This window comes from Leptopilina boulardi, unplaced genomic scaffold, assembly GCF_019393585.1.
Source record: "Leptopilina boulardi isolate dan_hultmark-lab unplaced genomic scaffold, ZJU_Lbou_2.1 LbouV2_255, whole genome shotgun sequence".
Classification (NCBI taxonomy): Eukaryota; Metazoa; Arthropoda; class Insecta; order Hymenoptera; family Figitidae; genus Leptopilina; species Leptopilina boulardi.
In genome coordinates this window covers 1,893,760-1,919,205 of record NW_026137813.1, presented here as the reverse complement: position 1 = coordinate 1,919,205, position 25,446 = coordinate 1,893,760, and the positions used below count along the sequence as shown (strand labels likewise).

At 27.2% G+C, this 25,446-nt stretch overlaps 1 protein-coding gene across 1 annotated transcript in view; it reads left to right on the top strand.

The window, feature by feature from the left end:
- Positions 1-25,446, top strand: part of LOC127280847 (protein phosphatase PP2A 55 kDa regulatory subunit) — an 82,983-nt gene that overhangs the window by 19,072 nt on the left and 38,465 nt on the right. The window contains exon 2 of the mRNA XM_051304145.1: positions 2,017-2,074. The gene's annotated coding sequence lies outside the window, so the exon portion shown is untranslated. The remainder of the gene's footprint in view (positions 1-2,016; positions 2,075-25,446) is intronic.

Here is a 25,446-nt window from a genome sequence, read left to right as displayed (position 1 = left end):
ACTGATATTGTTTATCACAGCAAATTTTTTCGTTGTCATAGCAAAAAATTTAGCTGTGGTTACTAATTTTGATAAATCCGATAGCAAACATAAATTAGCATCTGAAGGCAATTCCTTTATTTCCTTGATAAATTTAAGAATATTTTATTTTTGGTGAATTAAAAACGTATATTTTTTCATAAAGTATTTATACAACAGGTATATCAAAAAGGGTTGAGGGTCGTGTCAAAGAGGTCGGGAAAATGTGAAAAACGTCTTATTCAACCCCTATATAGTAGATGATGAATCTATTATATATATCTTAAAGTCAGTTTTCAACCTTGACGAAAGCTTGAAATAACTTTAGTTCTATTTTAGGGTATCTCGATCCCACATATGCCTCTTGCTGATGCATCAAAAGCAGTTAAAAACTTTTATTATATGCATCTCTTCGAGTGTGAACCAATAAATATTACTTGCCACTATATGCAATATAATTATTCTATAAATCTTGTATCGATTGAAGTGGCATTTAACAGACGAGCTTGATTATAAGTACTTCTGCTCTCTCACTCTCTCATAGAAAGATAAATTTTTTAGAAATTAAAATTTACTAATCGATTAGTAAATTTTCAACTTATTATTACACGGAAAAAAAGAAAAAGTAATTTTTACTACTTTCATAGTAAAACAGGAACTGTCCGAAGTTTCTGAGCATCTCTGGCAACTTTTACTCAAAAAATAGTAAAATTTACTATTTTTGTAGTAAATTTTACTGTTCCGTAGTAATTTTTACTACTTCTGGAGTAAATTTTACTATTTTTTTAGTAAAAGTTGCCAGAGATGCTCAGAAACTTCGGACAGTTCCCGTTTTACTATGAAAGTAGTAAAAATTACTTTTTCTTTTTTTTCCGTGTGTAATTGAAGACGTATGAATATGCTCTTAAATTAATTTGTTAGAATTTTCATTTGACAGAATTTCATTACTTAGAATTTACCTTTAAAACTGAATTATTATTTTACTAAAATAGTATTAGAAATAATTCTTTCTCTAGCCGAATTTTCATTTGTTGGAATTTACATTTTACAGATTTTTTAAAATCCCGAATTTTTATTTTACAGTACTATCATTTACCCGAATAATTATTTGACTGAAAAATGTGGGCGCAAATTTTAAAATTAATCAATCATAATTTCGTTGATAACTTCTGATTAATGAATTTTTTAAATTTGCGCCCACATTTTTCAGTCAGATAATTATTCGGAAGAAAAATGATAGTACTGTATTATAAAAATTCGGGAGGTTTTAAAAAATCTGTAAAATGTATAAATTCAAACAAATAAAAATTCAAGCAAATTTTGTGAAATTCAAAATCGATAAATTTTGAGATGAAATTAAAAGTCAGTAAAATGAAAATTCGTTTTAAGTGAAAAAATTATATGGAAATTCAGTTAAATGGAATATTTGTTGAAAAATAATTCGAAGAAATAGAAAATTCGGCTATAAAAGTAAATTCTAGGTAATAAAATTTTGTAAAATGAAAATTTTATAAAAAATTAATTTTATAGAGCTTATTCATGCGTCTCTTGTGTTACAGTAAATTTGTAATATGTTCGCATAAATTTTCTTATTGTATATATATATCGTGATGATGAATTCCAATTTCGAAAGAGAGGAAATTTTTAAAGAAGAAGTGAATAAATAAGAAATATATATATATATATATATATATATATATATATATATAAACTTATAACGAAATCTATTTTAAATTACAAATTTTATGAATTTTAAAATTTACCCTGTTTATTATTATTCGTAAATGTTTCATTATTACTAAGAAGCAATAATAGATGATTAAAGTCCAAACATAAAATAATTTCATCTTGCATAATTATATTTATTATAGATATAGTAAACATTGTAATTATTTTTATATATTATTGTATGTGTATAATTAATCTACTTTTTAAATCTGCCAGCTGAACACATATAGGTATAGAGAACTACTAAAAACATTTTTATTTTATTTGCAGATCCCAACATCTAATTTTGCTAAGGCTGCTAATTAAACGACTCAATTAAAGTAATTATGTGAGTACTTAAATATTGTAATTATATTATCCTAATTAATAATATTTATTAGTTTTGAACTAAAAATATGTTCGTTAATAATCTTTAAATTTCACCCAAAGGAAGATTTATCTGAAGATAAAATATTCTCTCTAAAATTTGATCACAATCATCTAAAATTTATTCTTAGAAATTGTTTTATCCTTCTCAAATATAAATTTTCTTCTGCGTAAGTACTGAACGAGGTTCTGAATTAGTTAAAATATAATTAATTTAAACTAATGATCAACTATACCAATTAGTCTACTTAATTAATCTTATACTAATTAGATCAGATTAAAAGGCGACAGTGTTAAAATTTTGACTGACTCCAATTTTAAGAGGTTAATTACCTCTTTATATAGATGTAATATTGCAAAAAATGATAGAAAACTAATTTTGAAATTGTAATATCCCCGATCTCATATATACAATATATATAATATATATATATATATATTCTTTGTCGAAGTACTGAGAGCTTTGACCCTCTAGTGGAAAGCCAATCTATAAATGGCTGCATCCGCTTTAAAAATGGCTCACATCCAAAACTAACTAAACTAAATTAATTTCTTAGAAATGGAAAGAAAGTAATATAATTATTATATTTGTGTCTTTGAATATTTCATATCTTAGCCGAAAAAGAAGAAAAGAATTTTTGCTTTTAATAAAAAAAAAAAAATTTCTTTACCTAAATAATTTATTAATGCAAATTTGTATTTTTATTTACAAATGTAAATATGTGTCAAGTACAAAAAGACTCTATTCATAATAAATAATAATGAAATAGATATGCTAAAGAATTTAAAAAAATAATATATAATTTTGACTTAAAATTATAAACATAATTTTACAATTAAATAAAAAGCTTTAATTTTATTTAAAACTAATATTACGTTACAGGAGGGCGATAATTTAGAATAATTTCAAAAAAAAAAATCATATCTATGAAAAGCAAAACATAAGAAAATTTTGATCGTAAATTTTAAATATCACAAACATTGTCTAATAAAAATGTCCATTAGAGTTTAATTAAACATTTTACGGACAATCATAACGTGTAGCTAAATTGTGCATAATTCTCGTAATCCATTACAACGTCATGTGGAAAGTTATAAAGCATTGAATATAACATTTTATATAAAGTTTAATAAAAACATAGTAAACTGTGTGAGTGTGGTATAGTTTAAAGTGCATTGTAAAAAAAAATATTAAAATTTGCAAAAATAAAATTCTTTATCTCAAATAAAAAACAATAGTTAAACGATTTAGAAGAAAAAAATATTTTTCTACGTAAATTATTCTAATTTTTTAACTAAACAAATTTTTGCAATATTTCTTGATTAACAAATTTTAAGAAGAAAAATTAGTAAGCAAAATTATTTTCTCCGTGAAAAATATATTTTTTTGTTTCTATCGTTAATCATAAACGTTATATGAACTTTACTGACGTTATAACAACTATTATTATTCCTAAACTACCGCAAAGTCAAAAGTTCAAAGTTTTAAATTGGCTTGTATAGTAAATTGTTGCCCTATATATAAAAGTAACAAATCCCTAAAAAATAGTAGCTCATGTTAAAAATAAAGGGATGCAGGAATAAGTTCTAAAAATTAATTGTTAGAATTTTCATTTTATGGAATTTCATTTGTCATAATTATTTTTCAGCCGAATTTTTATTTATTAGAATTAGAATTTTTGCAGAATTTTCATGAAACCGATTTTCTATATTACAGAATTTTTATATAAAAGAAAATTCACTTCACAGTATTTTTATTTGCTCGAATTTTCATTTAACATAATAGGCATTTTAAAGAATTTTTATTGGGTAGAATTTTGACTTAACCGAAAAATCATTTAACAGAATTTCGATTTAATAGAATTTTCATTTGTCTGAAATTGCAAATGGCCGAACAAACAATCGACAGACAGATTTCGGCTCGATTTTTAAAATCAACCAATCAAAAATTATCCATAAAATTGTGATTGATTGATTTTAAAAATCGCGCCGAAATCTTTCTGTCGATTGTTTGTTCGGCCATTTGCAATTAAGGACAAATGAAATTTCTAACAATTAGAAATTCTGTTAAATGATTTTTCGGTTAAGTCAAAATTCTGTAGTATGAAAAATCGTGTTGAATAATAGAAAGAAAATATTTTTTAAAAAACTTTTAATTTTATTTCTATATATTTTTTTATTTTTAAAAAATGTTTTATGTCATACTTTTGCCTTTATGGATTTTGAAAAATGTTTATTTCTCTCTTTTCTTTTTTTTTTATTGCTGATGTATATCGGTGAATGGTATATGTGTACTTTAATTTCTTTTAAGGTCAAATTGAAGAGCACTCCATCCATTACCATATATATATAATTTTAATATAGGCGCCGAACAGTTACACTCATTTTTATCTGAAGTACATAAATGTACTTATTGCTATATTTATTATACACAATGGTGGGCGAGAAGTATTCCAATCATTCCAAATTGCGTACTAAATTTTCCTGGTACCCTTGGCAACATTTAGCATTTAAAATAATAATATATAAATTTCACTATAGTTGTCCTTCTGCATACTGTCATCAACAGACATTTTAGGATAAGAGAGGAAAATATTAATCTCTCTTTTAAATTTTATTTATTTAATAAAAAAAAAAAAAAAAAAAAATGATGCTGGTCCAAAAAGTCAGAAATATTATGTTTTGACCCCGAAAATTTTCATACAAAAAAAGTAAAGTTGTCTAAACCAGAAAAATCAGACTATACACTATATTTATTTTGACCTACTGAATTCGGCGTTTTAAGAATTCTACCAAATAAAAATGCAGTGCATAAAAATTCTGTTAATTAAAAATTCTTTAAAAAAGAAATTCCGACAAATGTTAATTCGAAAAATGAAAATTTGTCTAAAAAATAATTATATCTAATAAAATTGTTAAAAATGAAAATTCTAACTAATGAATATAGAAATTTAATAAAAATTTTAGTTATCTCTACAATTCAAATATAGAAGCCTTTGTTGCATCAACTAAAATTTTTTAAATATTAAATTTTTTTATTAGTTGAGGTGAGAGAATTTTTTTTTAAATCTCTTTCCACAAATGTCAACCATTAATATTTTACTATTAAAGCCACAAATATTTTTCTCCGTGGGTATACATATACATATATATGAGTTGTAGGCGAATCATTTCATTTTCCTTTCGGAAAAATTGTGTTTTTTCTACACAAAATCTTTTATAGTATCCATAAAATAGCTTTATAAGCTCACAAATGCGGAAGAGAATGAATAATAAAATTTAAATAGGGCTTCACTCGTCTCTCCCTCTTATGACGATGGGTCATTAAAAATTCCCTGCGTGGACATCCTGTATTATTTAAAAAATGTCATTATGAAAAATTGCACAATTTGTTTTTATACTTGTAAATCATCAAAATTTTCAAAATTTATTTCACTATTTTTTATTTCTTTTACATTTTATCAATTTGAAGTGTTGAAAAATTGTTTACACTTTACAAAATTACGTAAAATTAATTTAACTTTAACATAATATGTCAAAGCATCAAAAAATCTTTTTTGCACTGATTTGGTTTGGAACGCAAGTACTATAAGATGTGTGGTATGGTTATAAACAATAATAATTCTTGATTCTGATGTGTATAACCTGGAAAGTGAGTAAATATACACGTTGTAAAGTCGATCACCTTAATCGATTTTATAATTATAACTTTTGTTTGCAGCTCGTTGACTTATCGATATGTCTTGTGTGTAGTACGTTATACTATAGCAACTTGCTGTTAATGTGATAATAGAATTCATAGTTTTATTCAGTTTAACATAATTTGTTATTTTTTTACATCAAAAATATAAGTATAGGGGAGAGTGATAAACAATGGGACAATTTAATAACAGTAGGACACTTTAATTTTCTGAAAAACTACTTAAAGAAACTCGACCAAAATTTAAATGTAAACCATATCTACAAAGTTTGAAGCAGAATATTATTATTGAAATAATTATTCGGTATTTAATAATAGGTTTAACACAAACCTTCAAAACAAGAAAAATGTATCAAGTTTGAAAAACTTCAAATTTTTTTATTTAATCACAATATAATCTTAATAGAATATGTGCATTGTGTAGAAAAGAGTTCAAACTTTATGGTAATACCAAAAAAGTCTTCAAAAATATATAAAATTGACATATTAACCCATGTGCGAAAACCAACATGGGCCAATATTGGCCTAGCATTGTCAAATCGGGCACCAAGTCTTGGCAGACAATATTGGGCCAACTCTTGTGGTATTAACTGCGGTTGGACGTCGGCAGCCAAGTATCAGACGTCATTACTGGGCCAATTTTGGCTGCCATTAGTGGCTCAGTATTGTCAAAGTTTAAAAAAGTTTAAAAAATTATAATAATTAATTAATTAACTAATTAATTCATTATACATTTATAATTCAAGTCCTGATAGAAAGGACAATTGTTTAAACATTTGAAAATTTGTAACGCTCGCGGGAATCGAACTCGCAACCTAAAGCACCGAAGTCTAACACGCTAACCACTACACTATACGCGGATATGGGAATCTCAACACAAAAATGTTTTGATAAACTGCATTTGAGGAACATTTCAGCCGTTAATGCGCCATTACTGGGCCAAGATTCGTTCCAACTTTCGAAAAAATGACTTTTCAAAATAAATTCAACATTTCAGCCGTCAATGAGCCAATAATGACCCAGTAATGGGACAGAGTTCGTCTCAATTATGGAAAAATAGAATTACCAAGTATTGGTGCCAATATTGGCCCAGTAGTGTGACGGAGTTCGGCCCAATTATGGAAAATTGGAGTAACTGAGACGCAGTGCCAATATTGGCCCAGTAATGGGACAGAGAAGGCCCAATAATGGCAAATTAGAATAATAGAGAAACGGTGCCAATATTGTCCAAATAATGGGACGGAATTCGACCCAATTATAGCAAATTGGAGTAACTGAAACGCATTGCCAATATTGGCCCAGTAATGGGACAGAGAAGGCCCAATAAATGGCAAATTTGAGTAACCGAGAATTGGTGCCAATATTGTCCCAATAATAGGACGGAGTTCGGCCTAATTATGTCAAATTGGAGTAACTGAGACGCATTGCCAATATTGGCCCAGTAATGGGACAGAGTTCGGCCCAATAAATGGCAAATTAGAGTAACCGAGAATTGGTGCCAATATTGGCCCAATAATGAAACGAATTGATCGCCAGTACTGGTCCAGTAACGTTTGCCATACTTCGGCAGACATTACTGGGCCAATGTTGGGCCGTATTGTCAGTCTTGGCATTTCGCACATGGGAATATATCTTTGAAAAAAAAGTGTCCCACTGTTTGTCACTCTCCCCTATATATTTGAAAAATTGTCATCTGATTCTTAAATCGTTGACCTCAGAGTAATAATTTTCAAAGCAATTCGAACGATTTTTAAAAATAGTCGCCATATTGAATCGGCCATTTTGAATTTGAAAAAATTAATCTACTAAACAAAGTAAATCGTGAGCAGGGATTCAAATATGTATGAAACTTTGACCTAAATAAATTTGTTTTTACTTATAATTAACTCGAGTTGAATAATTTATTTAATTATTTTACGATTATTTTCAATAAATATTTAGATTTTTTTAGAAACAATAGAAATTCTTGGACATAATCGCTGTTTATATATTTTGAAAGTACTATCAAATTTGTAATTATGATGAAAATATAAAATATATTATAATAGAAATCAATAGTTAATTTGGGATAAAGAACCCTTTAAAAAAATTATCAAAAGTTTCAACTATATGAATCAAATATATTTAAACCTTCCGCCATCCTTTCGATTCCAGTTCGATGATCTGGAATTCAAGAAAATTTTCTCTTCAGATTATTGATTTTAAAATACTTTTTTTCATCTTTCAAGAAGTCTTTTTTTTCCCTCACTAATTAGTAGTGATTTTTAGTTGGCCCTTAAAAAAAAAGTCAAGTACATGATTTTGAGATTATTTTTAGATTTTTTTCAATTTTTTTTTCAATATTGTTTTCAAATTATTTCTATAAATAATAAATATTCTTAGATTTTTTCTTTTGAAGATGAAATAAAATTTCAAAGAAATATAATGTGGATATTGTAAATTACGTCTCTATATGGGTCATTCCACGTCAAGAGTAACCAACCTAATACCTGCTTTTGACATGGTAAGTACAATATAGGTCTTAGGTTGGTTACTATTGACATGGAATTACCCATTTATTAACCTATATTAGTATTAAAACGAAAATAACCTCAAAATTCTAGGTTTTAGGTCTCAAGGATGCAAGGTCATTGACCCAACATAACCTCAAAATTCAAGGACATAGGTCAAGAAATTCGAAATTTTAAATGACAGAAATTCTAATTCACCGAATTTTAATTTTTCCACATTTTTATTTGTATACTAATTTTGAATTGATAGAATTTTTAAGACGTCGAATTTTCATTTTTTTCCGAAATTACAAGTGGCTGAAAAAATATTTTACAAAAAGATTTCGGCGTAATTTCAAAAATTGACCATCCACGATTCTCTTGATAATTTCTAATTGGTCAATTTTAAAAATTGCTCTGAAATCTTTCTGTCGATTGTTTGTTCGGCCATTTGTAACTTCGGACAAATGAAAATTCGGCGTCTTCAAAATTCTATCAATTAGAAAATTTTGGTACAAATAAAAATTGGGACAAATTAAAATTCGGTGAATTGGAATTTCTGTCAATTTAAAAATTCGATTGAATGTAAAGAAAAATGACGCAGTAAAATAAAAATTCTGACAAACAAAAATTCGGTAGATAAAAATTTTGTTAAGTAAAAATTCGTATCTAAATAGAAATTCTGTCAATTACTAATTCGTAAAATGAAAATTCGTCTAGAAATTTAATTATTTCTAATAAATATCTTTAAAATAAAAATTTTAATTAATGATTTTTATGGGATAATCATGCGCACCATGTATAAAATTAAAATCAATTTAGCTTTGTTAAATAGACTTTGTTTCCTTTTTAGAAGAAGAGTGAAAAAAAATTTTTTTTTTTACAACACGAAACACATACGGTACATTATATTGAGCAGCTTTGATCACAGGTTCGAATGATATCAAGAGTTCCAAACGTACTATATATGAGCCTTCGCTGAAAGCTTTAGAAATTGATTGGCAATATGCCAGCATATTAAACAATAGATTTTTCAGCACAGTCTCTATATATATGGTATAAATTTAATATGCACTGACTAAACTAAGAATTGTGCTCAATCGCAAGAAAAAAAAATCCCCTTTTTAGAAACATCATCTATTGTCAGAAAGATATTTGTTTCTTTAGGACGCATGAATATTTTTAAAATTAAACATGTCGACATTTTTAGGTCGGTAATCCTGGAAGTACCACTTCCACAAAAAAAGTTTTTACATATGCCAACATTTAGGGCTCAATTAGGGCTAATTTAGTATCACATGCAAAAATTTAGGGCCCTTTACCTATTTATTTAAAATAACCCTTGGTACTGCAAGCTTGACGTCAAGCTGGAAGTACCACATTATAGAACCTAAATATTTTTCAAAATTTCTTTCATAGAAATTTAGGGCTCATTTGGGGCTCTCAACTGGGACTATTTAAAATTTTTATAAACCACCCCTATGTACAAAAAAACATCCCCAATTATTTAATCTCGATTTAAGCAAACAATAATCATATAGGAATTAAGAGCTAAATTAGGGTTTTTCAATAGCACTAAATTCACTTTTTAAAAGTGCACCCCAGCCAAATAGCTGATAGATAGTCAACCACAAAAAATACCCTCAACTATAGTTAAAACTCAATATTTTCAAAAACAAACACATACGCATTTAAGGCTAATTTAGGGCTCTTAAAAAAACTACATTCGGTGTTCAAAAATGATACACCAACTTTAAAAACTACCGCGGAGTAATTCAAACTTAATTTTTTGAAAAACATACTTAGGAATTTAGGGCTAATTTATTAGGGCTCTTAAATGAAAGTACATTGAGTGTTCAAAAATGATGATGATCATTTTAGAGCACCCAATGTAGTTCCATTCAAGAGCCCTAAATTAGCCCTAAATTTCTATGTATTTGTTTCTTTAAAAACTTAATTTTGAACTACTCTGGGGTAGTTTTTGTAGTTGGTGTATCATTTTTGAACACCCAATGTAGTTTTATTTAAGAGTCCTAAATAAGCCTTAAATTCCTAAGTATTTGTTTCTTCAAAAACTTAACTTTGAACTACTCTGGGGTAGTTTATAAAATTGGTGTATCATTTTTGAACACTCAATGTACTTTCATTTAAGAGCCCTAAATTAGTCCTAAATTCCTAAGTATTTTTTTCAAAAAATTAAGTTTGAATTACTCCGCGATAGTTTTTAAAGTTGGTGTATCATTTTTGAACACCCAATGTAGTTTTTTTAAGTGCCTTAAATTAGCCCTAATAAGTTCCTAAGTATTTATTTCTTCAAAAAATAAAGTATGAAATTCTCTGGGGTAGTTTTTGAAGATGGTGTATCATTTTTGAATAACCAATTTAATTATATTTTAGAGCCCTTAATTAGCCTTAAATGCGTATGTGTTTGTTTTTGAAAATATTGAGTTTTAACTAGTTGAGGGTATTTTTTGTGGTTGACTATCTAACAGTTATTTCGGCTGGGATGGTTGGGGTGCACTTTTAAGAAGTGAATTTAGTGCTATTGAAGAACCCTAATTTAGCTCTTAAGTCCTATATGATTGTTGTTTGCTTAAATCGAGTTTAAATAATTGGGGATTTTTTTTTGTACTTAGGGGTGGTTTTTAAAATTTTTAAATAGTCCCAGTTGAGAGCCCTAAATGAGCCCTAAATTCCTATGGAAGAAATTTTGAAAAATATTTAGGTTCTATAGTGTGGTACTTACAGCTTGACGTCAAGCTTGCAGTAGCAAGGGATATTTTAAATAGGTAAAGGGCCCTAAATTTTTGCATGTGTTACTAAATTAGCCCTAATTGAGCCCTAAATGTTGGCATATGTAAAAACTTTTTTTATGGAAGTGGTACTTCCAGGATTACCGACCTGAAATTTTTTGTTTTACAATTATTTACAATTATTTCTTTGTTGAATTTTCATTTTCCGATAATTCAACATTCGACAGAATTTCTCTTTACAGAAATATTTATACTTAAATAAAATTTTTAAGTAACGAATTTTTATTTTACATAATTTATTTTTACTAACCTTGTTCTTTAAAAAATTCTAAATGAACCGAGTATTAAATTAGTAGAATTCTCATTCAACAAAATTTAGAAGTGATTGAAAGTTTTAAATGCCAGAATTTCTAAGTCACCAAATCTTCATTTGTTCGAATTTTTATTTGCACGAAATTGTTATATATCATATAATTCTTAAAATGTCGAATTTTCATTTGTCCAAAATTGCAAATGTCCGACAAATAATTAAAAGAAAAATTTCGGCGCAAAAATAATTATGACAAATGAAAATTCTAACTAATGATTTTTAGAACATAATCATGTGTCCCATAAAAACGTGAAAAAAATGATCAATCAACATATATTATGCGTATATATATATATATATATATATATATATATATATATATATATATATATATAAGGAAAATGAAATGTAATTTAATTATAAAATTCTATCTACTATGTGACCTTTTTGATGAAAATGGAAAATTTGTTACTTAGAAAAAGTTTATCGACAATTTCAAGACGGAAGTAGCATGAACTAGTTGCAGTCGGATTCAATGAATTCCATTATATAGTTCCCTCGATAAGGAGAAATCAACGAAATGAAATTGAGAAGATGGCATGTTGACGTGACCAAAGCGATGGCACTTGAATTACGCTTTGGCATAAAATGTCACTACCAACATATATTAGAAGTGAGTCCATATATACACATACACATTACTACGCGCACTGCTAATACACATTGTTTCAGTGTGCACGACTAAAAATAAAATCTCTATATTTAAACGACACTTTTTTAAGTGATTTCAACTAATTAATTCGTATATATATATATATATGTATGCACAGAATCATCAACTTCTGTGTAATCATCACTTTTATGTAGTTAGAAAAGTTAATTAAACATTCAATGCCAAATTACTATGATGCATAAAATTAAAAGGGTCTTTGACCCCTTGTTATACTATATATTCTATATAAATCCGAGTAAACTGCCTGTTAAGGTGTAAATGTACCTCAATTAGTTGAGTCGAGGTTAATTCACTTTTGCTATTCGTAAAAAATTACTTAAATGTTCTTGTATATTTTATTTATATTATAATTAATAAACATTTATTGAGAAAAAATATATTATTTATTTGTCACAAGGCTAATTATATCTTCATTTAATATAAATTATTTCCAACTATTATTGAAACTACTATTTTTAGAACAATGTCAATAAAAAAAAATTTATTTGTTATACTTCTTTAAGTTCAAATTTTATTACAAAATATTGCATTTTGTGTCAAAAAAAAAGGGGCGCATGATTATCCCATAAAAATCATTAATTAGAATTTTCATTTTAAAGAATTATATTAGAAATAATTACTTTTTAGACGAATTTTCAAATTTTTAAATTAAAATTTGACAGATTTTCTTTTTATTTGTATACGAATTTTTAATTTGATGGAATTTTTAATACGCCAAATTTTCATTTGTCCGAAATTACAAATGGCCGAACAAACAATCGACAGAAAGAGTTCGGCGTAATTTTTAAAATTGATCAATTAGAAATTATCAAGAGCATTATGTGATTGGTCAATTTTTGAAATTACGCCGAAATCGTTCTGTCGATTATTTGTTCGGTCATTTGTAATTTGGGACAAATAAAAATTTGGCATCTTAAAAATTGGTACAAATAAAAATTTTCATAAATTAATGCTTATTTTTTAAAGACTTGCAAGTATTATAATTATTAATATTTTATCTTCATTTAGAGGTTATGTTCGCTTCTTGGACCTTGGTAAGAGGAATTTGAAGTTATATGTTTGTCGGACATAGCCTCAAATTCAACGGTCCCTTGACCTATGCCCTTGAATTTTGAGGTTATGTTTGGTCTATGTCCTTGAATCCTGGAGACCTAGGACATTGAATTTTGAGGTTATGTTCGTTTAAATACTAATATAGTTAGATATATGGGTCATTACACGTCAATTCGCCGATGGGTTTGAGGTTAAGATCAGAACTAAAATACTAATTGACGTATACATTTATAGGTGTATACCAAATTTTAATTTTTGACCAAATTTTTAATTGATAAAACTTTTAAGACGACAAATTTTCATTTGTCCGAAATTGCAAATGGCCGAACAAACAATCAACAGAAAAATTTTGTCCCGATATTTAAAATTGACCAATTAGAAATTATTAACAAAATCGTGATTGGTCAATTTTAATAATCGCGGCAAAATCTGTCGATTATTTGTGAATATATATTTACACTAAACTCTCCAATTTTTTTATATATAATATTAATATAATTAAGCACAATTTTCTTTTTCTTACCTTATAACTACTCATTAACGGACGTTAATTAAAGAGTATAAATTCAATGCAATAACTAGTTCTCCTTCGAACAGTTCAATTTTCTGTTCAAAGTAACCATGACTGTTTCTTGTTTTTTTTTCTTATATTCCATCTAACACACACATATATATATATATATATATATATATATATAATGAATTATCCAGAAACGTGTTGCCAAAGGCAAAAATAATTTTCAGGTGTATAAATGACGCGTCAAACAAGAGTGGCGGATCTGTGTCAGGTTTTGTCAGTGAGTCAAGGCAAACCTTATGTACTCTCAATTCAAAGAGTATCGCGCGCGTATATTCAAAGAATATGTGCAAAGACTAACCGAAAAGTTACATGACCTTGCCTTCTTACTGATATAACATAATAATATGTGCCATTTTTTTATATACACTATAAATATAATGACCTCAAAACGTTTCAAAAAATTTAGGATATATGATGTAAGACAAAGAAACATTGTTTGTTATTCAAATTTCAACAGAAATGATAATCATAAAAAACATTCAATTCTTCATGCCACGATATAAGCTATATATGTGAATAAAAGCTTGGCATACTAATTCGATTATTAATATTTAATTCAAATTTTTTAAAAGGTAAAAACAATATTGACTATACTATTCCGAATTTATGGAATTTCATTTGTCATAATTATTTTTGAGCTGGACCTTTAGTTGTTCGAATTAGTATTTTGCAGAATTTTCATCAAAACGATTTTCTCGGATTTTCTATATTGTACAGAATTTTTATATAACCGAAAATTCACTTCACAGAATTTTTATTTGTCAGAATTTTTATTTGCTCAAATTTTCATCATAATAGGCATTTTAAAGAATTTCATTGCATAGAATTTTCATTTTATTCTTTCAGATGAATTTTCATTTGTTCGAATTGTTATTTGATATAATTTCCATATAACCGATTTTTCATACTGCAGAATTTTTACTTAACCGAACAATCATTTAACAGAATTTTTAATTGATAGAATTTTCATTTGTCCGAAATTGCAAATGTCCGAATAAACAATCGACAGAAAGATTTCGGCGCGATTTTAAAAATCAACCAATCACAATTTTATGGATAATTTTTGATTGGTTGATTTTTAAAATCGCGCCGAAATCTGTCTGTCGATTGTTTGTTAGGCCATTTGCAATTTCGGACAAATGAAAATTCTATCAATTAAAAATTCTGTTAAATGATTTTTCGGTTAAGTAAAAATTCTGCAGTATGAAAAATCGGTTATATATGGAAATTATATCAAATAATAATTCGAACAAATAAAAATTCATCTGAAAGAATAAAATGAAAATTCTATGCAATGAAATTCTACCGAATAAAAATTCTTTAAAATGCCTATTATGATGAAAATTCGAGCAAATAAAAATTCTGTGAAGTGAATTTTCGGTTATATAAAAATTATGTAATATAGAAAATCGTTTTGATGAAAATACTGCAAAACACTAATTCGAACAAATGAAAATTCGGCTCAAAAATAATTATGACAAATGAAATTCCGTAAAATGAAAATTCTTATTAATGATTTTTAGAACTTATTCGTGCGTCCCTAATTAAAAATTCGTTTAAAAAGAAAAAAGGGATCTAAGATACACAAAGTTTTAGGTTATGTTTATTTTTAGACATCTCTCTATCACTATGCAAATCATTACACCCCCGTTTAGGAAAAAAATATAATTTCACTTATTTAGATATGCTACAGAGATAATACAATCTGAGGGAAATTGACACCTATATATATACGAAATTGGAAATATTAAAATTGAATATTCTACCGGAAAGTTGTACTTTAATATAGAGAACTGCCAAGTGACCTTTAGTGACCTTTTTAAAATCGAAGTGACCTTATATAAAAACCTAATAATAAAAAAATGTGATTCTAGTATATGTATTTGTGCTTTATATGATAAATACATACGTATATATTATTTTAGGTCTTTTTATGGATGCATAAATTTGTTTATTCGATTAGTTATTGGTCGCTTTAATAAAGACACATTAAAAGATACTTATAGGATTTTAATAAACTTATTTTAGGTAGTTAAATGTATGTATGATTTCAACCTTATAATATCGAATCATCGAATTTTCAAATAATACAATTTCCATTTAACAGAATTTTAATTTTTTTTTTAATTTTTAATACTTTTTTTAATTTTAATTAATTTTAACAAATCACTGAACAGTATTTTTATTGATTAAATTTTCATTTAACAGAATTTCTATATAACAAAATTCTTATTTAACAAAACTTTTATTAACAGAAAAATGTTATTCGTCTCAATATTTTTATTTAACAGAATTGTCATTTAACAGAAATTCAATTTAGCTGAATTTTTAAGTGAAAAATTTCTATTTCGCCGAAATTTTATTTGACCGAACTTTCACTTGTTCGAATTGTCATTTGGATAGAATTGTGAAAACATCGAAATTCTATTTAGTATAGAACTTTTACATATCGGATCATACACCCGGCTGAAACATTTCAGCGGAAATTTTAAAATCCACCAATCAAAAATTATTAATAAAATTATGATTTGTTGGTATTAAAACTCCCGCTGAAATGTTTCGGCCGTGTGTATGATAAATTATTAAGTCCACAACAATTCCGGATTGTCAATATAGAACCAGCAGTTCTATTTGTTTTTGGGACAAAAAAAATGTTAAAATGGGATTGTTATTAAAACTATTCGGATTGTTCGGTGAATAAACAGAATTGTTTGATGAACAAAGAAAATTGTTATGGAACAGTTGAAATAACAAAACTAAATTGTTAAATCGGCAATACAATTTGTTGTATTATCAAAGCTTTGATCCATCTAATACAATTTGTTCAGTTTCTTCGCTTTCTAAAATAATCGATAGCAGATTTCCGTAGGTCATATCACCAGTTTCATTTGCATTAAAATCTGTGGAACATGCAGCTTCTGAATCAAATTCTTTGACCTGAAACCAAAAAATTATTTTGAGTTGAAATATGTTGTTAAATAATATTTAATATACATTTTGTATTTTTTAGGGTGAGGTTATGTTCAATAGTAACCGAGTCTAACTTACCGATAAACGATGAAATTGTCTCTTCATCCATTCACTACACTTGTAATAGATTTCTCACTTTAACCGGATTCATTATTTAACAGCACTTTGTCATTTAAAAAAAAAAACTAATAATAAAGCAAAAGTGGCACATGTGCCAGAAGCAAACGACGCGACATGGAACAATAAACCTGTCAGCTGAACAAATCCGGATTGTTCCACAAGCAATCGACAGAGAGTTTGCTTCTGCAACTGTACGGAATTGCAAACTAAACAAAACTGACAACAAAAGATTCGTATTTTTGTTAAAACAACATACATTTGTATTGACAAGAATCCGAATTGTAATATCAACAAATCTACTGACAACAATCCAAAAATTGTTTGCACAACAATCCCATTTTTTCTCCGTGTATGTTAAACAAAAATTCGATACCGAGGGGGAATTTACTAGTAAAAATTGTGTACACTTGACTACAACTACACATATTACCATTATTACCTTTGTATTACACTTTTTACAAGTATTACATACTACCACCAAAATATTACTGTATTACAAAGTATAACACATATATTACTGAGTATTACCCTTTATTTTTTGATACAATTACTAATGAAGATGCACATTTAAACAATTACTAATTAAATTATTTGAGATCAAATTTTTTCCCTGGCCGTAATTGAAACATTTTTGGTTTTTTGCTATCTTAAACCACGAACACAAACAACCTAAGCCTCGTGCATTCTCTTTCGGTGTAATTACAGGAGCAGATGTACCTTACTGTACTCAATTTTTTTTACTTATTTCGATAAGGTAGCTAAAAGTTAAAATTCGGCCAATTACTAAAGAACCATCTTCTGATTTGATTCTGTAAACATTCGATACCGCCACCTATGGCAAAATTGCTATACTTTAGCATCAACTCCCGCGCTACATTTGAACAAGTGTTTAAAATTTTTACTTATATTAACATTTTTTGGTTTAATTTTCTTTAAATTTTTTAAAGTATTACAACATAATACCACAATATTACAAGTATTACACCGTTTTACATGGTGTATTACATACAATAATACTTATTATTACAAGACATTACAAAATATTACAGCTATTACCGAGTATTACCAGGCAAGTGTACACTTGACTACAAGAGTAAATTCCCCCTCGTTCGATACTTAAAATTTATGTTAAATAAAATTTCGTTTTCAAAGAAAATAACTACAATGGCTTTATTCTAAAAATAAAAATTCGTCTAAAAATAAATTCTGTCAAATGAAAACCATACAAATAAAAATTCTAGCTAATGATTTTTATGGGATACAGTAGAATCTCGATTATCCGAGGTAATGTAGGGAAGAGGCACCTCGGATAAGTGAAAACTCGGATAACACGGAATAAATACCTAAAATTCAAAAATTTTAATCATTTTTTTTATGTATTTAATGTGCTACAAAGAAAAATAATCGTAAATGTATATATAAAAGTTGAAATCTAATGAATGTAGATTAACTTTTGGGTATAATTATTGTTAATGCATATCGGTTCCATTCGTTTTATCCGAGTTTTTCGGTATTATCCGAGCATGTACTTCGTGTGCAATGCCTCGGATAATACGGAATCTCGGATAATCGAGATTCTACTGTATTCATATGTATTATAGAAAATCTCCTATCCAAATGTTCAGTTAAAAAGAAATTTCAATAGAAATTCTTCGATATGAAGATTTGTCGCGCATAAAATAAACTTTATAAAATTTCGCTAAATAAAAAAATTCAATAATTTTTAATTCCTACAGGTCTCTAATGCGGGAAATATCTACGCGCACACACACACATACATATATATATATATAAAAGCAAAGGGTAAAAGTCATATCAATTATTTTTAAAGTACGAAGGATAAAGTTCCTGATCTCTGGGGGATGAAAATTAACGCGGTTAGTGCAACTTGGTTGAATAAAAATGATGAAAAGTGGAAGTGATATAGAGGCGGGTTTGACAGCGTCTATTGTTTTAAGCGCGTATACAAGCACAAAGACGATTTTATAATAATATATATATACGAAAACTTATAAAAGATGATATATAGAACAATTTTAAAGACACGATACGATGTTGACGGGGGATGTATATATACATCTATATCTATATATGTATTATCTAGGCCACTGGCTCATGGAAGAACTGGGAACAGTGCTCTTAGTTCGCTGACAGCGCTAAAGCTCGTCGTCCCTATATATACGAAGCTATCACATATAGCCACTTATAGACGTCAGCCGAAAAAATAAAAGCCTTTCATACACCGATATATATAAATATATATATATATATATATATATATATATATATATATATATATACACATACACAAAAAAAAGATGTGTACTTAAAACTATACGCGAATACACTCTGTTCCATTTTCTATACACACGCGGTCCACTTCAACCTGGAACCTCCTTCTCTGAAAGCGAGTATATGAAACAAAAGGGTTTTTCTTTTTATGTCTCCATTATTTTTTCCGTTTTTTTTTTCACAACTTACTTCAAATTTATCTTACTTAAAATGTTTTGCGTCACAGAATTCTATATTCACTTTTTTAGAATTATTTTTGTATAAAATTTTTAATCTTTCATATAAGTATGTATATATATAATAATAGTTATTGAATATGCTGTTTATATACATTATTATGTATATATATATATAAATAGCGAACATGAAGTAATAATAATTTATTAATGCACTTCAACAGGCGTGCTGTGATTTAAAATACATGATATTGTCTGCGGTGCTTTAAACTTTATTAATTATTTCTCAAAAACCAATAATGTTGATATTAATCATTTATAATTCTATTAATAATTGAGTTTCGATTTTTTTTTTCAATAATCCAACGTTTGCATTTTTTTTATGCACCTGAAGTATAGTCAAATTAAATTTTATTCAAATTTATTGGTTTTTTTTTTTGGGAATTAACTATTTTGCGGCATACGGAGAAAAATGGGATTGTTGTGCAAACAATTTTTGAATTGTTGTCAATAGATTTGTTGATATTACAATTTGAAATGTTAATATTACAATTCGGATTGTTGTCAATATAAATGTATGTTGTTTTAACAACAATACATTTCAATGAAAATTTATTTAAAAAATTCAAAATGGCGGATCCAATATGGTGGATAAGAAAATTAGAAATTGATCGGATTTGCTTTTGAAACTTGGTACACCGGTGTTTTTCGGATCACTGATTACAAATATGAAGTCAGATTTTAAAAAATCAAAATAACAAAGGTAATTGATTTTTAATTTTTTTGTCTAATACATATATTGCATCCGCTATTTTAAATTTCAAAAATCCAACATCATATTCGTAATCAGAGACCCAAAAAAACCTCAAGTTGATTGATCAAAAAATTCCTTTTGTAGAAAAATTTATGCTTCAAAGAGTTATTAAAGCTTATACTAATAAAAATACTAAATCCAATAATATATAGTAATAAATTCTAATATTGTTAGGATGTAAAATTTAATTATTTTAGGTAAATATTAGAGTAGCTTTTTAAGATAATTTATAATTTTTCCGCTAGTATAATAAAATGTTTTAAAAAACTGCACGAATAAGCTCTAAAACCAATTTTTTAGAATTATGATTTCATAGAATTCTATTCTGTAGAATATTAATTATTGTACAGAATATTCATTTGTTCGAATATTAATGTTCTAGAAAATGCAAATTGTCGAAAATCAATTTGACACATGTTTTATTTAGACAAAAATTAATTTACCAGAAATTCAATTTGATCGAAACTTTATCTCATATAGAATATTAATTTTACCAGAATTGTAATTTAAAAGAATTTTAAATTTATAGAAAGAAGATTAGAAAGAATATTAATTTTGCAAAATATTCATATGTATTCAAATATTAATGTTCCAGAAAATTAAAATGGTTGAATAATATCAATTTGCCAGAAATAATTTGACGGTAACTTCAAATTTAACCAATGTATTTTCAAGTAATCATAATTATAAATAAAAATTTTAGAGCTTATTCATGCGTCCTAAAACTACAAGCAAATAACTTTAAGGCCTTAATTTCTTCGGTATTCGCCGTAGTCGATTGGTTATAGTCTTCTCGATTTACGTACGTCGAACCCGAGTTCGATTCCCCCTGTCCGTAATAATTTTTTTTTTTAATTTTATATTTTAATTTAAATTTAAATGCTTTGACTTTATTTTGTGATCCAATGTAATTATGAGGTTGAAGTTACTGTAGTAATAAGGATAATTTAAAAATGTAAAACTAGATAATTATTTTGTTTTTTTTTTTGTAAGACATTTTGACCCCAAATTTGGATCCTCTTCAGTTTTATTATTTTTTGTAAAAGTATATATACATAATTTTTATGTAATATTAACAATTTTATATTATATAATTTTAATAACAAAATTTTTAATATTAAATAAAAATTATATGTCCTTTGGTACAAAGAAGAAATAAAATCTTATATTATCTTATATTAAGTAACAATAAGTTAAAACGAAAAATATTAAATAAATAATAAATAAATAAAAAATGAAATCAAATATTAATAATAAAAAGTAGTAAAAATTTTCTTGTGAATTTTTAACGAAAGAGAAAAAGAAAAGGAAATATGTAGAAATGCAGACACTGAGAGAGAGCGAAAACTTATATATTGAAGTCGCAAAATGATATAAGGGAAGTAAAACGGGACATTTAATTAATTAGCTTATGATTCATCGATTTCTTGGAAAATCAGGGGAACAACGATTTTTTGAAGTCTTACAAAAACTGTGTCTTCTAGGGATTCATTTACTGGCTTAGTGATAGGTTTACTTCAAAGATATTTAACATCTCAGCAATGGCCTACTATTTGGAAGGACAATTCACACCTATTGTAATTAAAAAAAAAAAATCAACTGACGATACAAGGATTAGGCAATTTATATTTATCTCCTATTCGAGGATCTATTTGATGAAAAGAAAGTTGATACCTTGATATGGGAATACATTTCAAGGAGTCAATCATTTAATATAAATTCCAAAGCGACGCTGATCGTCTATCATTTTTATATTATATATCCTCGCAATGTCAAATATAAAAGAACATCAATCGAAATATAAATTCCAATCCTCTAGAAATTTTAAGTCAAAGAAATGAAAAAAAAAAAAAAATTCCAATCAAAAGCAATTTGGTGAAATAAATTTTTGTTTTTGCCCCAAGATACCTACATTAATATTTCACTCGTTCATTTATAATTAAAAAAATATTTTACATACTGAGATATTTTTCATTCGAATCAAATACAATACATAATACAATTTTTTTTATTGTAATCGGAGAATATTTAAAAGTCGGATCAGCTATTGAAAAGTGTTTAGAAAACAGTAATTTGTTATGAATTTAATAATTATTATAAATACAACAATTTTATACCCAAAAATTTTGAAATCAGGAAAAATTCTTATCTTTAAGTTTTATCATGACTACTTTATGTTTTTGGGGTCGCTGAATCAGAATCTGAAGTCTATTTAACCCTATCACATCAGGGTTTTGAAATAACTTAAAAAAAAAACCCTAAATTTTTATTTTTTTGAAGTTATATGTCAAAACCCTGACGTAATGGGGATTCAGATTCGGATTCAGCGACCCCAAAAATATAAAGCAGTCATAGTGAGGCAAAGAGATAAGAATTTTTCTTTATTTCGAAATTTTGGGGTCAAATTTGGGGGGTTTTTTTTTGAGGTTATTTGAAAATCCTGACGTGATGAGGTTAAATAGACTAAAATTCGCATTCAGCGACCCCTAAAACGTAAAGTAGTTTATAAGCATATATAAGTAGATGGCGCTGCGATACTTGTCATGAATATACAATATGTTAAAATCTATACAACAGTATGGTAAAATTCTCTATAAAAATTCGTTTAATTTTCAACACGTACCGTACACAGTTTTCCTAAAAGTCTCAAATTGAGACCAAAAATTGCATCAAATCTTTGCAACGTTTTGATGCACATAAGTTATATCAAAAAGAGATCGTTTTGTGTATCATTTTTAGAAATGATACACGAAACGGTCTCATTTTTTGATGCAAAAAATTTAATCAATTTATATCAATCATGACCGAATTGAATTGACTCAAAATTAAACGAATTTTTTTCAGATATTTTGGTAATAGTACAATTGCGGAGACGATTTCACTATTTAATTTGAAAATGAAAATAACAGAAAATCAAAGACAATGTGCAATTCGATAATTAAAAAGTGACAGCTTATAAACATAACCTAAAATGCATGAGAAAAAATTTGTCGATAAAATCAATATAGCCGAGCTTTTTAGAAGGTAGATGGCAGTTTTGCTTTTTATAAAAACGATTCAGAAAAATTTAAAGAAAGAAAATAGATAAGTGCTGCCATCTACCTTCTAAAAAGCTCGGCTATATTGATTTTATCGACAAATTTTTTCTCATGCATTTTAGGTTATGTTTATAAGCTGTCACTTTTTAATTATCGAATTGCACATTGTCTTTGATTTTCTGTTATTTTCATTTTCAAATTAAATAGTGAAATGGTCTCCGCAATTTTTGTGATTTGAAAATTCTTCAAAGTTCCAACAGTTCTGACCAGAGTTCTGATAGCACTTTTAGCGCGGTGAAACTAGCGAGCCGCCAGCCGGCAGACAGCAGACAAAACCATAGGCGTCGACGCTACACTAAACGCCACCACTAGCAAATTGGGCAGCAACGTATAAACAAAAATAAAAACAGTTCTAATGATTCACACATATTCTTGCAAATATAAAACTTGTTAATGAACATTACCAGAAGATTTTCCAACAAGAAAATCAAAAATTCATTGAAAAATAATTTTTTTGAGTCGGTTTTATTGAAAAAAATCAAAAAACGACTGTCTGCCAACAAGCGGCTGGAGCTGCTGGCTATTAATTTTTCCCAAAAAAATTCTTGCAAATATAAAACCTGCTAATAAACATTCGCAGAAGTTTTTCCAACAATAAAATCAAAAATTTATTGAAAAATAAATTTTTTGAGTCGGTTTTATTGAAAAAAAACGACTGTCTGCTACAAGCGGCTGGGGCTGCTGACTATTAATTTTTCAAAAAAAAATTCTTGCAAATATAAAACTTGTTAACAAACATTACTAGAAGATTTTCCAACAAGAAAATCAAAAATTCATTAAAAAATAAATTTTTTGAGTCGGTTTTAGTGAAAAAAAGCAAAAAAACGACTGTCTGCTGAAAAGCGGCTGTGGCTGCTGGCTATTTATTATTAAAAAAAAAATTCATGCTGATATAAAACTTGTTAATAAACTTTCCTAGAAGGTATTCAAACAAGAAAATTAAAAATTCAGGTTTTTATTTGTATGCATTTTTTTTGGAAAAATTAATAGCCAGCAGCTCCAGCCGTTTGTTAGCAGACAATAGTTTTTCATTAATTATTATTGTTTGATTATGTAAGTGTAAATTGTTTGTTAATTAATCATACTTATGTGAAAATATGTTCATGTAGTATCATAATGTAATGTGTAAATCATTAGATCTGTTTTTATTTTTGTTTATACGTTGCTGCCCAATTTGCTAGTGGTGGCGTTTAGTGTAGCGTCGACGCCTATGGTTTTGTTTGCTGTCTGCCGGCTGGCGGTTCGCTAGTTTCACCGCGCTATCAGAACTCTGGTCAGAACTGTTAGAACTTTAGTCAATCTTAAATTCAGAAAATTTTTAGCGGACTTTGATAAGCTGTAACTTTTTTGATTTTGAGTTTTTTTAAAAATTGCAATAGAAAAAGTTAAAGAACTCTAAAAAGTGCTATGAGAACTCTGGTCAGAACTGTTGGAACTTTGAAGAATTTTCAAATCACAAAAATATTCAGCGGACTTTGATAAGCTGTAACTTTTTTGATTTTGAGTTTTTTTAAAAATTGCAATAGAAAAAGTTAAAGAACTCTTAAAAGTGCTATCAGAACTCTGGTCAGAACTGTTAGAACTTGGATAAATTGTTGGAAAATCGCAGACACTCCTAACCCTACATTTTCTAATTATATAGAATCAAGTATTTTATAATAATTTTCCTTTCATCATATTTAGAACTTCTCCATAAAATTTTAACTCAATTCATTCAGTATTTTATGAGAAAAGTTACTGAAAATTAACATTCCATTCCTAACACTCACATAACCTTAAATTGAATGTAAATGTATATTAAATTTCATTTCTAGTATTGCATATTTGCTTCATATACAATATATTAAATTTAATACAGATTTTTCTAACAGTAAATTGCTATAATTATATTATAATATATAAGAAAATCAATTTAAAAAGTTTGTTTTCATATTTTAATATTACTGCCGATTACTAATGCTTTTACTTGACGATCACTAAGGCAATTAGTTTTTATCCTTGCCGATAACTAACACATTTGCATGTTACGAACTTTATTTATAAATAATTATTAACAATAATACTATTTTTAAAAAACCCAGAATTAATTATGCTTTTTTAGACTTTAATTTATTCTTAAATATTAATTATTAGTTTAGAAATACCGTTTAACATTGTTTAATACGCAATTAAAGTTGTCAATTCGGCTTAAGATGACGATTACTAGTGCATTTACCTTACTTTTTTTCTGATGTTTTCGTTCTAAT